Below are 11,470 nucleotides of genomic sequence, written 5' to 3' on the forward strand. Positions count from 1 at the left end.
ATAATTGATATTTACTGTGTAAAAACTGAAAATACAAATAAGTTTTAATATAATATTATTTTGATGATAATTTTGCTATAACATCACTCAGATATGCTGATTTTAATGAATAAACTATTTTACTTTATTGGGTTATGTATTTTTGACATTATATTTCTAAAACAAAGTTTGAAGTTTCGATCATTATTTTGAAGTTTTAATTCTTAAAAAGGCCTTCAGGGATGTATTTGTTTGTTTGTTTATTTATTTATTTATTTATTTAGAAATTTGGAACACTTCATGAATTTGCATGTCATCTTTGTGCAGGGGTCACACTAATCTCTGTATCATTCCAATTTTAGTATCCATGCTGCTGAACTGAGCACCTTCAGGAACATTTTTATCTTGAAAGTTGATATGACTCTTATGTTTAAATAATGAATATAAAGTAACACAGAGTCAGGGGACCTGCCATTCTAGGTCTCACTCACATTCTGTGTGCATACGAACATTCTTCTTCACAATCTTGCTGGTAGATGATAAGTTTAAAAGAGACTTACATTGTCAATTAAGTCAGATTTACTTAATACATCATGAAATAGAACAAGGCTTGAGGAAAACAGTATAAAATGACTTTTAAATTGTGAATTTGCCTTAGGTTTCTAGCAGGAATTGCCTTGAGGTATGAACATTTGTAGACTCCCAATGTAGAAAGGTACTTCTCCAGTGTGTTGTACAACGTGGTTTCGGATGGTATTCCAAAGCCTATTTTCTGATGTGGTAGTGGCCACACCTTATGTCATGAGAAGCTTAACATCATTAGGTCATTAAACGGGTCAAGCTAAACTGAGTTCCCTAGGGTAGACAACATAACTGCTCACCAAATCCTCTTCTCCCTATTTTGGGACAACTCAGCTCAAAGAAATGATCCCTTTCTTCCTGTCATATGGAGTAACCATGTGACTGAGATCTGAGTGGAAGTAGTGTTTTCCTCCAAACTGGAAACAAGCCAAATGTTTGTTAGCAGGGAAATGAACTAATAATTATGGTGGACTCATCCCATGGAACATTACTCAGCACTAACAGAATTGATGATTAATAAATGCAGCAACCTCAATGAATCTTAATGTATGTATGCTGAGTGAAAGAAGTTCACAATAAAGTGTACATAGTGTATTTGTCCTTTAATATAAAAATTTTGAAAATACAAACTAATCCATCATGACAAAAGGAAGGGCAGTGACTTCCCACGGGAAGGATGAAAGGATGAAAAGGGCATCATTACAAAGGGACCTGGAGAAACTCATGGGGACAGTGGTCAGATTCTCTGTCTTGATTAAGATGATATGTCAAAATTTACCCTATTGTACACTTTAAATATGTGCTGTTTATTGTATATCAAGTCGACCTCATTAAAGCTCTTTAAAAGTGCCATGTACCAGACTAAAGGACAGATTAAAATATATACCAGGCATTTAAAATGGCAAATGCCAAGATGGTGTGTATAAAGGTTCACATGTGTATGCAAAGTGTTTGAAAATTAGTTTAAAAACTTAATGATGCTTATTTATGTTTCCTTAACATATCAAGTCCATGTTTCTCACTCTCTTTTAGATTTTATTAATCACTACATCTTTCCAACCCACATACACCCTATGTTTTACCCACACTAAACTACTTATCATCTCCCAGACAGATGATGCAATTTTGAACTTTTATTTTGTTTATATCCTGCCTTGTTTTGCAATGCCTTGTTGCAATTTTCTCTTATATGAATAAGGCTCAAATAAACTTCCATTTTGGGGAGGCTACCATTCCAAGTCATGTTTTAATTTTTTTTAAATTTAAGTTCTAACCGTTCATAGTCATACTAAGTTTAGAATTTGTTATATGATACTAGGCCAAGGCAGTGATGTTTTTCATTTATCCTGCATGCTTAGCAACTAGCCTAGACCATAGTAGCTGCTATGAAATTCTCAAACAGGTCAGTGAATAAAATAATACATAAACAAATGATCTTGCTAAAAATTTTAATAAAAATTACTTTTAGAAAAGTAATGTGTTAAACACTTCAAACTGAGTACTTCTGAATGTCATAACAATCCCACAAAATAGGTATCATTATCCATCTTTTACAAACAAAGAAATTTGGCCTCAGATAGGTAAACCATTTTCCTAAGGCCACAAGGCTAGTAAATGTTAGAGTTGGAACTGAGAGCCAGTTTGCTCTTGATTCATAGTTTGTACTGAGAAGGCAGCAAAGGAATCTTTGACTGTGCCCTGATAGAATAGTATTTCAGTCCAGGCATGCTTCCATCCACACACTTCTTACACAATTTATATTCAGGAGTCAGATTTCTTCATCACCAATTCTTACCTTTTCTTTAAGACATACCAAATTTAGTTTTGGACACAGGTACACACTCAGATATCAGCATGGTTGTCTCTTAACACTGCCCTCAATGCAGTCACCTAGACTTTCCAAAGACTCCACTGTTTTTAACTCTTTCAAGTCATACACAATCTTTCTTCACTATTAAAATAAAGTATATTCTGTATAAAACATACAAAAATATTTAACCAAAAGTTGGGACACTGGGTGAAGTTGTCTACACATTTCCTAACAAGGATTATTTAAAGATATGTCTAGGCTTTCAAAGAGTCAACATTATGTTGTGTGGTAAGAGAAGAGGGTGGTATTAGCTAAATAATAGTTACTTGAGGTTTGCACAGGAATACAGTAACAAAGGGAGTGTTTGATAAGATAAATGCAGATAATCTAAAATAATAATCAAATCCCAAAACCTATAAATGAAATGTGCCTTCAGACCTGTCCAGTCACTTATGCCAGAAATCAGAAGTCCTGTTGGACTTCTTTCTCTCCCTAAAACTCCACATTCTATTTCAGAAAGTCCTGCTGCTACTATCTCCAAAATACATCTGGATCTGGTATCACCTCTTTTTCCATGCAAGACTACCACATACTCAACTATCATCTGTATCACCTCATGTAGTCATGGCCTCCTAATTGGTCTAGACAATCTCATTCTTGACTCCTTTCCTTTTACTCTCTACCTGAAAGCTATAGCCATTCTTTCAAACCACAAACTAGATTGTGCTACTACCTGCGTAAACCTCTGAAGGCTTTCTATCAAGCATAGGATGAAATCCAAACTGCTAACCATGTCTCACAAAGTCCTACATAACTTGATCCCACTGGCCTGTAGGCCTTATCTATACTTCAAAGTCTGACAGGACCATCTGAGTGCCTAAGCATTGGTTTCAAAAGTAGGTGTTTTTCTTGCTCACAGAAGAAGCAGTTCAGTTCCTGTTTACTTATGCCTATTTGCTCTATGCCATTGTTTACTTTCTGATCTTTTGAGGCATGTATATTTCCTACTTTTGATCAAGTTGGTTTTAAAATCTTCCTGAATACTGGTATTTGCATTTCTTATTTTGACTTTTCTAGGATTCCCTTGATCCTTATTCTTGACTCAAGCCTATGCCAGGCTCTGAGAGCTTAGGTAAGAGCCCAGAGCTCCAGTACTACAGGGCATCTACTTATGTCCCTCGGCCCTTTCACAAGTGTCCCAGTCTGACACATGGGCTTCTACCTTGAATTCAATTCTATACATTCTTCCAGACTGTAGTTTCCTATCTGTGGCCTTGACTTTAGTATCCAGTGTTGAGATTTCAGTCCCTGTAACTGGTGAGATTTCTTTGACAATGACTTTGAATTTCCAAGTGAAATCTTCTTTAGAACTTTCAAACACTGGACCCTACTCTCTTATAGATCTCCTCAAGATGACACAGCTCTTCTGAAAACTACCATGCCTTTTGTTTCAGCAATTGTTCTTATATCATTAGATATAGTTAATACAGAGAATAAATTTATTCCAACTCTTAAAACATATTGTTTTAATTAGGTTGAGACATACTACTTTCAATAATAACACATAATTATGTTTTGCAGCAAATGTGAGTCAAACATTTTATTAAAGCATACTTTATATTGTTTATTATGGAGGAAACAAACAACATTATATTTATTTATGCTGCTAAGGTAAGTATAAAGTAGTAAAATAATACAAAGGTAGTCTTACCTTTCAATTCTAAACTAAGAAATTGATTTATATATATATATATATATATATATATATATATATATAGTGAACTTAACTTAGATATGAAAAAAATCAATTTAAATTAAAATTATGCAATTAAATTTCAAAATATATGCATTAATATTTAATAGATAATTCATAGTTAATAATGTATTTAAAAAATTTTAAATCCTACCATTATATCTTGGCCTAAGGTAAAAAATAATCCTTAGATTTCTGGCCAAGATGGAGGCCTACACAGATGGAGGCCCTCCATAACCTAGAAGGAATACAACTACCTAAAAACTAGAGACAACAAGAAGTTCCAGAAAATCAAGCTGGATGGAAGTCCAACAAACAAAGACATAAATAAGAAATACTCATCCAGATAGGTAAGAGGGGTTGAGCTGGAATGGAGAGGATGCGGTATGGTGGTGGCAGCAGCAGCTGCAATACGGCAGGTGGAAAGCGTTGTCACACATTTTACAAACAAGGGAGGGACACCTGGGGAGCAACCCAGCACAAGACCAGACTGAAGAGTTCATGGTCCCACCCTGGGGAAAATAAAGCCTCATTGCTTCTGATTGCAAACCAGTGAGGGTCGAGGCAGAGGAAGAAACTGCCAGTCTCTCAACAGAGTCCACTTCTTTAAAGGGCCCCCTCGGTCCTAGAACATCTGCAGACCCACACGTTATGAGAATGACAGTCAGGGCAACAGCTAGAGAGGCACCAGTCCCATACAAAATTGGAAGTGCCTGAAAAAAAGGCAAGTGCCGAGCAAGTGGTATTGTCCCCTCTCAGACCTCTCCTGACATACAGCGCCACAATGTAGTGAAACAGGTCACCCATTACTGATGAATACCTAAGGCTCTACCCCTTACAATGTTACAGGTGCGACAGCTCTACCTAAGACACAGAGCTAAACAAACACGGAAGCCTGTCAAGATGAGGAGACAGAAAAATATGGCCCAAAAGAGTGACCGGATCAAGGTTCCAGTGGGAGAACTAAGTGACAAAGATATAGCCGACCTAACAGACATAGAGTTTAAAACACTGGTGATAAAGATGCTCACAGGCTTGACAGATATGCTTAAGTAGGGCAAACACATAAAGGAAGAAGCGAAGTCTATGCTAAACAAGATGAAGAAAAATCCACACAAAACCAATGATAAAAGAAAGGAAACTAGGGTTCAAATTAATTATTTGGAACACAAGGAAGAAAAAAACAGTCGATCAGTACAGAATGAGGAAACAAGAATTCAAAAAAATGGGGAGAGACATAGGAACCGCTGGGAAAACTTTAAATATACAAACATCTGAATCATAGGGTTGCCAGTATGAGAAGAGGAAGAGCAAAAAATTGAAATCTTATGTGAAAAAAAAAATGAAGGAAAACTCCCCAAATTCGGCAAAGGAAATAGACATACAAGTCCAGGAAGCATAGAGAGTCTCAAACAAGCTAGACCAAAAGAGGACCACACCAAGAAACATCATAATTAAAATGCCAAAGGTGGAAGATAAAGAGAGAATCTTAAAAGCAACAAGAGAAAAGCAAGAGTTATCTACAAAGGAGTGCCTATAAGACAATCAGCTGATTTCTCAAAAGAAACTTTGCAAGCAAAAAGGGACTGTTAAGAAGTATTCAATGTGATGAAAAGCAAGAACACACAACCAAGATTACTCTATCCCACAAAGCTGTCATTTAGAGTAGAAGGGCAGATTAAGTGCCTCCCAGACAAGGTTAAGCTGAAGGAGTTCATCATCATCAAGCCATTATTATATGAAATGTCCAGGGGATTTACTTAGGAAAAGAAAGATCAAAATTATGAACACTAAAATGACAACAAACACAACTATCAACAACTGAATCTAAAAAACAAAAACAAAATCCAACTAAGCATGGTGGAAGATGGCGGCAAAGTAGGTAGTAGTGTTCTCTGCTCATTCCATCACAAAAGGACTTAGGGTGCAAACAAGGAGAGGAGTGACCAGCCAACCAACCAGAAAAGATTTGAAAGCCATAATTTTGACCAGGGGCAGATCCAGGAAAAAAGGAGACTGCACCTAAAGGTTGAACTGAGTAAAAACTCTTTCTTTTTTTTCTTCCCTCTTTCATTTACTTTCCTTTCCTTTATTTCTGTTCTTCCCTTCCCCTTCTTTTCTTTATTTCTCTCTTTCTTTTCTCTTTCTTTCTAATTTTTTTAAATTTTGTTTAAAAACTCTTTCTAATCTGTTTCCTACATTCTATCCTTCTGCTTTAATTTTTGTTGTTTGTCCGTTTGTCTGTTTTGTTTATCCTCCCTCTCAAACTAAATACATAGCATATAACTGCTATATAAACCTAATACTACACACTTCCACTTTCTCACTTCATTCTGCATACTTCCGTTTCTTCTTAAACATACAGTGTAAATATTACTTGCTGTCTTGCATAGCCTTGACCCTATTTGCTACTGTTATTATTCTATCACCTTCTCTCTTAAAAATCATCTTTCTTTCATTTAAAACAACTCCTATCTGTTTCTCCTATGATATGAGTCTAAATCTCTCTACATTTATATTAATACTGGCTCATTTTCTGCTGATAGTGGGATTGTGGGTGGGGATATTTTTGAGGGTGTGGGTTTCTTGCCTGGGTTGTGTGCTTATGTTTTAACAGCATCTCCATAAAAGAAATCAAGACAAGGTGAGCAGAGTGACTCTTAATTAACTAGCCAGAGGGAAGAATCCACCAAAGAGTAACTAAAATACCACCAGAGAGCATAAACAAATGGCATAAAGGGCAACACAAGAGCATGAGGCTCAGAAGATCCAAGAGACTACACCACTGAATCCTCGAGGTCTCCTATAAAGAATCTCATATCACAAAAGTGGGAGATCAAAGCAGTCAAATCTAATAAACAAAGACAAACAAGAAGAATTCAACATGGGGAGACACAGAAACAACCTCCCAATGAAAGGAAAAGAGGAATCCCCAGAAAGAGAGATAGATGGAATAGACAGAAGCCAGCTATCAGACATGGAATTCAAAAAAAAATGGTTATAAAGAAGCTCAATGACCTTGACAACCTCAAAAAAAACTATGACAAACTCCAGTGAAATTACCAACAACACCAAGAAAACTGCAAATAACTTCAGGGAAGCTGCAAGGAACTTATGGAGAACTACACCAGCATAAAAAAGACACAAGAACTATTAATAAAAACCAGGAGGAAATGAAGAATAAAATTTCTGAACTGAAGAACACAGTACAATCAATCAAAAGCAGGCTACATAAAACAGAAGATCAAATCGGGGAGTTAGAGGACAATGGAGAAAAAAATTCCCAGACAATACAACAAAATGAAAAAAATTTTTTAAAGAATGAAGAGAGTTTAAGAGAACTGCAGGACAACATGAGACTAAACAACATTAGAATCATAGGGGTACAAGAAGGAGAAGAGGAGGAAAAGGGATAGAAAACCTGATTGAAAAAGTAATGACAGAAAATTTTCCTAAACTGGTGAGAGAAAAAGACATGAAAATCCAGGAATCACAGAGGGTCCCAATGAAGATGAACCCAAAAAGGCCTACTCCAAGACACATCATAATTAAAATGGCAACATTCAAAGACAAAGAGAGAATCTTAGAAGCAGCAAGAGAAAAACAGCAAAAAAAAAAAAAAAAAACATACAAGAAAGCTCTGATAAGGTAATCAACTGACTTCTCAAGAGAAATACTAAAAGCCAGAAGGGAATAGTAAAAAATATTTCAAGCAATCAAAAACAAAGGCCTGCAACCACGACTACTCTACCCAGCAAGACTCTCATTCAAAATGGGAGGTGAAATAAGGAGTTTCTCAGACAAAGAGAGACTAAAAAAATATATCTCCACCAACCAGCATTGCAAGAGATGCTAAAGGGAATGCTTTAGAAAAAAGAAGAAAAAAAAGACGGAGAGGAACATAAGTACAAAGGAAAATGAATAATTACCTATCAATAATAACCTTAAATGTAAATGGATTAAATGCTCCAATTAAAAGACATAGGGTAGTGGATTGGATATGAAAATGTGACCAACATATATGCTGTCTACAAGAGACACACCTCAAAACAAAAGATTTACACAGACTGAAAGTGAAGGGATGGAAAAAAGTATTTCAAGCAAATTAATATGAAAAAAAAAACCTGGAGTAGCAATACTTATAACAAACAAACAGATTTTACAGCATAGTCCATAAAAAGAGATAAAGAAGGACATTACATAATACTTAAGGAAAAAATCCATCAACAAGATATAAACCTGGTAAATATATATGCACCCAGCATAGGAGGACCCAAATATCTAAGAAAAATTTTGAAAGACTTCAGGAAGGATATAGACAACAACACACTTATAGTAGGGGACTTCACACCCTATTGTCAATAATGGACAGATCTTCAAAGCAAAAGAACATGAAAGATATTGAGGCATTGAACAACACTCTAGATCAAACAGACTTAGTTGATATATATATAGAACTTTTCACCCCAAAGAAGCAAAATATACATTCTTCTCAAGTGCACATGGAACATTTTCAAAGATAGACCACATGGTAGGACACAAAACAAGCCTCAACAAATTCAAGAAAATTGAAATTATATCTCGCATCTTCTCAGATCAAAATACCTTGAAACTAGAAATTAACCTCAAAGAAAAACCTCAAAGACTCTCAAACTAATGGAGAATGAATAACATGCTATTAAATAATGAATGGGTTAAAAAAGTCATCAAGGAAGAAATTTAAAAGTTTCTGGAAACAAATGATAATGAACACACAACGCAAAACCTATGGGATACAGCAAAAGCAGTCCTGAGATGAAAGCCCATAGAAATACAGGCCTACCTAAAAAGGATAGAAGAATCTCTAATAAAAAATCTAACTCTACAGCTACAAGAACTAGAGGGAGAACAGCAAGCAAAGCTCAGAGCGAGCAGAAGGAAGAAAATCATCAAGATCAGAGCACATTTAAATGACATAGAGACCAACAAAAAAAAAAAGAAAGAAAATTCTAAAGATCAACAAAAACAGGAGCTGGTTCTTTGAAAAGATAAACAAAATTGACAAGCCTTTAGCCAGGCTCATCAAGAAAAAAAGAGAAAGGACCTAAATAAATAAAATCAGAAACGAAAGAGGAGAAATCACAACTAAAACCACAGAAATAAAAAGGATTGTAAGAAATTATTACAAACAACAGTATCGCAAGAAATTTGACAACCTGGATAAAATGGACATTTCTAGAAACATATAATCTTCCAAAACTGAATCAAGAAGAAGCAGAAAGCCTAAACAGACCAATAACAACCAGTGAAATTAAAGCAGTATTCAAAAAGCTCTCGGCACACAATAGTCCTGGACCGGATGGCTTCACAGGTGAATTTCACAAAGCATTTAGGAAACAATTATCTCCTATCCTTCTCAGACTATTCCAAAAAATCCAAGAACAGAGAAAACTCCAAAACTCATTCTCAGAATCCAGTATTACCCTAATTCCAAAACCAGGTCGGGACACAACAAAGAAAGAAAACTACAGGCCATTATTGCTGATGAACATAAATGATAAAATCCTCAACAAAATATTGACAAACTGGATCCAAAAACACATTAGAAAGATTATACACCATGATCAAGTGGGATTCATCCTAGGGATGCAAGAATGTTCATGATCATATCAATATATGCAGAAAAAGCTTTTGATAGATTACAACACCCATTTATGATGAAAACACTCAGCAAAATGGGAAGAGAGGGAGCATACCTCAACATAATAAAGGCCTTATACAAGAAACATAAAGCCAACATCATACTCAATGGGCAAAAACTGAAAGCATTCCCCCTGACATCAGGAACAAGACAAGGATGTCCACTCTCTCCACTCCTATTCAACATAGTCTTGGAAGTTCTAGCCACAGCAATCAGTCAAGAACAAGAAATAAAAGGATCCAAATTGGAAAAGAGAAAGTAAAATTCTCATTATTTGCAGGTGATATGATAGTGTACATAGAAAACTCTGTAGACTCGATGAAAAAACTACTCGACCTAATAAGAGAATTTTGGAAAACAGCAGGGTACAAAGTCAATATTCAGAAATCGAAGGCATTTCTATACACCAACAATAAAATACCAGAGATAGAAACTAAAAGAAAAATCCCACTTACCATGGCAATAAGAAAAATAAAGTACCTAGGAATAAACTTAACGAAGGAGGTAAAAGACCTGTGCTCAGAGAACTACATAACACTGAAGAAACAAATTAAGGAAGATACAAATAAATGGAAGCATATACCATGTTCATGGATGGGACGAATCAATATCATTAAAATGTCCATACTACCCAAAGCAACTTATAGATTCAATGCAATTTCTATTAAAATACCAATGACATATTTTACAGACCTAGAAAAAATACTTCGAAAATTTATATAGAACCCAAAAAAGAGCCCAAATATCCACAGCAACCTTGAGGAAAAAGAACACAGTAGGAGGAATCACAATACCTAATATCAAACTATACTACAAGGCCACGGTAATCAAAACAGTCTGGTAATGGCATAAGAACAGACATATAGATCAATGGAACAGAATAGAGACTCCAGAAATAAACCCAGGTCTATATGGCCAACTAATATTTGACAAATTTGACAAAGGGGGAAGGAACATAAAATGAAGTGAGAAGAACCTCTTCAACAAATGGCGTTGGGAGAACTGGACATGCAACAAAATGAAACTAGACCACCAACTTACACTGTATACCAAAATAAAATCAACATGTATCAAAAACTTAAATGTAAGCCGTGACACCATAAAAGTTCTAGAAAAAAACTTAGGCAGGAAAATTTCAGATATCCCGCGTAGCAACATTTTCACTGATATATCTCCTGAGGCAAGGGAAATAATGAAAAGAATACACAAATGTGACTACATCAAATTGAAGAATTTCTGCTCAGCAAAAGAAAACATTAGCAAGATGAAAAGGGAACCAATCATATGGGAAAATATATTTGCCAATGAAACCTCAGACAAGGGATTGATCTCCAAAATATATAAAGAATTTATATGACTCAACACCAAGAAGACAGAAAATCCAATTAAAAAATGGGGAAAGGACCTGAACAAACACTATTCCAAAGAGGACATACAGAAGGTCCATAGATATATGAAAGAATGCTCAACATCACTAGCCATCAGAGAGATGCAAATAAAAACCACAATGAGATACCACCTCACACCAGTCAGAGTGACCATCATAACAAATCAATAAACAACTTGTGCTGGTGAGGATGCGAAGAAAAGGGAACCCTGGTGCACTGTTGGTGGGAATGCAGACTGGTGCAGCCACTATGGAAAACAGTTTGGAATTTCCTCAAAA

General features: G+C 35.5%; 1 non-coding gene across 1 annotated transcript; it reads right to left on the minus strand.

Moving 5' to 3' along the window:
- Window positions 1-261: 261 nt before the first annotated feature.
- On the minus strand, window positions 262-365 carry LOC149996289 (U6 spliceosomal RNA). The gene has a single exon (XR_016507587.1). It is a non-coding gene; the product is annotated as a U6 spliceosomal RNA (small nuclear RNA).
- Window positions 366-11,470: the final 11,105 nt, after the last annotated feature.

Source organism: Furipterus horrens, unplaced genomic scaffold, assembly GCF_987537825.1.
Source record: "Furipterus horrens unplaced genomic scaffold, mFurHor1.1.pri manual_scaffold_12, whole genome shotgun sequence".
NCBI classification, from domain to species: domain Eukaryota; kingdom Metazoa; phylum Chordata; class Mammalia; order Chiroptera; family Furipteridae; genus Furipterus; species Furipterus horrens.